Source organism: Blastomyces dermatitidis (assembly GCF_000003525.1).
Source record: "Blastomyces dermatitidis ER-3 genomic scaffold supercont1.4, whole genome shotgun sequence".
In the NCBI taxonomy this organism is placed as follows: domain Eukaryota; kingdom Fungi; phylum Ascomycota; class Eurotiomycetes; order Onygenales; family Ajellomycetaceae; genus Blastomyces; species Blastomyces dermatitidis.
The window spans coordinates 64592-68625 of NW_025544777.1; positions in this window are offsets into that span (position 1 = coordinate 64592).

The window sequence follows — 4034 nt, forward strand, 5'->3', positions numbered from 1 at the left end:
TAGTCAGATCAAAAGATATTACTAGATATTTAAATAATCTCAGTACAGTTCTAAAGACAGTCTTTTATTCATTCTCAGACTGTATTCACAGCTGTGTATATATATTAATCATATCTAGTTGTGTGAATATAACAGCTTTTATAAGACAGTTGATCACATTCTCAATCAGAGATAGAGAGTAGTGACTCTTTATTATCTTAGAGTTCAGATTACAGTAGTCTATACATAATCTGAGATCTCTATTCTTCTTCTTTATAAATATCACAGAGACTTCTGTGAAGATCTGTGAAGATTGAATAAAGTTATTCTTCAGATTCTTCTTTACATAGATCTGTAAGATCTCTGTCTCATAATAAGAGAGCTTATAGATTGATTCTCAGAAGAGTTTCTACTCTTTTATTAAATCTATTATCAGATTCTTCTCATAATGAGAAGAAAGCTCAGCTATCTTTACTGAGCTGAATATCTCTGTGAGATCTTGATATTTCTCTGATATCCGAAGCTCAGTTTTCATGACTGTGAGATTCTCAGACACTTGTAAAGTTATTATATAAATGAGCTTGTCTTCTCTAATTAACTCTGCAGCATCAACTGATTCTATCTCTGTGAGTAAGTCTGTCAACACTGATCAGAAGTATAAACCTGACTCACAGACAGCTATGTGTGAATTATGTCTTTGAAGTTATACAAGTCTCAAGTACATGTCATCTGTGATGTCTATAATAATCACAGTTTCTATAAATCTTCTTCAGATTTCAAAGAGATCTTGCAATTCAAAGATAACTCTTGTAAGTCTCTTAGTTCTCAGATCTGAGTTCTCATATTCTACTTATTATAAGAGCAGGTTCTTAGTCTTCATCTTTCAGCTCATTCACTTCACAAGCTTTAGAGATATTACAGTGATCTGGGATTCTGAGTTCATTAATATATTTCATACTTATAGAGCAGCAGTACTGTGATACAGTCTCTTTCTATAAGTAAGTATTTTTATTGAGAAAGTAACAGATTCAGATGTCAGCTTCAAGACTCTTAAGAAGACTGTTGCTAACTCTGTTTACAACTTCTCAAATTTCTATTTTGATTTATCTGAATAGTTTGCACAGAGATATTCTGATTTAGAACAGATAAAGCAGAGTCTCTTTTTCTTAATCTCTCTATTATACACTCTGTTCACAGAAGCTTGTGAAGCTCTCTCTCTCTCTACTTAGTAGTCAGATATGAATCTCTCTGTATCTTGTCATCTTTTTCTGATAAATCTGTTCTTTGTTATTCTAACTCTCACAGAGCTGATCAGTGATCTGCTCTCTACAGATCTGTGACTCTCACAGTGATCTGTAAGTGATGAATGAGAGTCATTAGTTTCTTCAGAGTCAAGAGCTTAGAGTCTTACTTAATGAGCTTGTTCTGTATATCTTTATTCAGTCTCTTTATAAATATCATTATTCATGTCTTGTTTCAGAGTTCTGTTTTCACAGATCTCAATTCATATCATAATTTCATAAAGTGCTGTGAGTAGTTTTCATCAGATTTCTCATCTCTTTTTCTAATATTAATGATTACAGCTCAGATGTTCTCTGTTCAGCTTGCAGAGTTCTTTAACTTATTCTCTAAATAGGTCTTGAGAACAGATCAGTGAAATCTCTTATAATTATTCTCTAGATAATTCAGCCAGTTCTTGACTTCAGTGTAATAGAGATCTGTTATTATATAGATAACAGCTTCTTTATCTTTCATATCACACAGTCAGGCTTGTAAGTCAATTTCAAATATAAACTTGTAAAAGCTTTTATAGATTGTGATTTGATAAGTGGCCTTAAGTGATTGTAGCTTAAGAAAGTTTTCTTTCAGTTTATAAGTATCTCTGAAGATTATATCTAAAGACTCAGTTTGAGAGTGTTTACAGATAGTAAGCATTTCTTGTAGAAAAATAGCTTGATTCTATGAAAGATGCTCAAGAATGTTCTTCACTAAGATTGATTTATTTATAAGTTTGAAGAGTTTCTCTGTCACAGATGCAGAGAATAATATTCTATAAGTGATTGATAAGTTCTCTAAGAATTCTTTTACAGAGATTATTCATGATTTGAGTGACTGCTTCTGAATGCCTGCAGTAGAGTTTACAGGGATTGAAGTATATGAGTTTTCAGTTCTTTCAGTTATAATAGACAGTTGCTGACTGACTGAGCTTGAAATGTAAGAATAAGTGCTTACAGATGATTATTCAGATATTTACAGCTTGACATGATATATACTGTTAACTACTAGAAGTATTCACAGTAGAAAGATAAAATGTAGAGATTAAATGTATAATAGTATTCAAGCTGAGTTATGAATAGTATTTGTGAACTCCAGTCTATATAGTTGTGTGTAGCCAAGGGCCGCTAGCCCTATTGATTACATGAGAGATAGGAATAGAGGTAAAGAATCCGCGAGAAGCGGGATTTCTTACAACTGGCCGCCAGAATCATGAATTTTACATTTGATCTCATTTAATCTGATCTCATACATTTCTTGGCGTGAATCCCGCTGGGACTGGCTATTAAAAAAACATGTAAAGTGACTATATATCAGATCTTAAAATGAAACCATGACTTGAAAAAAATGAGAAAGTGATCTCATTTAGTCTCATTTAGTCTCATTCTTAGTATAAAGTTATTATTTTTAGACATTTTAAGGTTTTTTTTAAACTATTTTTAATCTTTTAAAAAGTAACACTTTTTGATAATACTCAAATAAGATTTAAAGTCATTTAAAGCAATAAAAATAATTTAAATTAAGAAGTGGAAATCATGATCTCATTTGGAAAATGTGACAAGAGTAGACAGTAAGTCTCACTGAGACAGTATGAAACTACTATCTAATGATAAAACTGTGTAATGAGATCAGTTGAATTGATAATGAGACTATCAAAAAATCTGATTCTGGTCTCAGACATAGTCACACGGTCAGTCTATCTCAGATATAGTCACATAGTCAGTCTAGTGTATATATCTCTGTATACTAAGACTGTATTAAGTATTATAATCTAATATAGTACTTACTTTTCTCAGATTATTTTTTATTTAAAGAGAGAGAGATATAATTAAACTAACTATGTAATTATATCTGAGATTAAAATCAGAATATTTAATAATCTTATTACTAATTTGATTAATTTCATTACACAGTTTTAAAATTAGATAGTAATCTTATACTGTCTCAGTAAAACTTACTATCTAGTCTTATAATATTTTTCAAATGAGATCATGATTTTCACTTCTCAATTTAAATTCATTTTATTGCTTTAAATGACTTTAAATCTCATTTGAGTGATATCAAAAATTAGTACTTTTTAAAAAATTAAAAATAGTCTAAAAAAACCTTAAAATGTCTAAAAATAGTAACTGTATACTAAGAATGAAACTAAATAAGATTAAATGAAATCACTTTCATATTTTTTCTCAGTTATAATCTCATTTTGAGATCTGATAAATAGTTACTTTGTATGTTTTTTTAATAATTAGTCTCAGCAGAATTTAAACTAAGAAATGTATGAGATCAGATTAAATAGAATTAAATATGAAATTCATAGTCTTAGCACTCAGTCTAGATATAACTACTATTTTATTAAAAGAGAGTGAGTAATTAATATTCTAAAAGATAATTGAATTTCTTCTATATTTATTAAAAATTTGATTAATTTATACTTTTTAATTTGAGAATTTCTGAGAGTGTTTTAATAGTTTTCATATCAGCTTGCAATTAGTGATGATTTGAAGAAGAGAAAAGAGAGAAGAAAGAAATTATATGAAAATAATTATATATTAATACTTTTATTTCAAAACTCTCACTTAATAATTTCTATGAATAGTTATTTTATATATATATATCTCTCAATCTTTCTCTTTAATTAATTGAAAACTCTGAATTCTGAATACTTTTTTAAAGACTTAATTTCAATTTTTATATCTTACATTAATAATGTTCACAGATCAATTTTGAGATACACTATAAAGTTACTCTGTAATATTTAAAATCAGAGTTAAAGAATTATT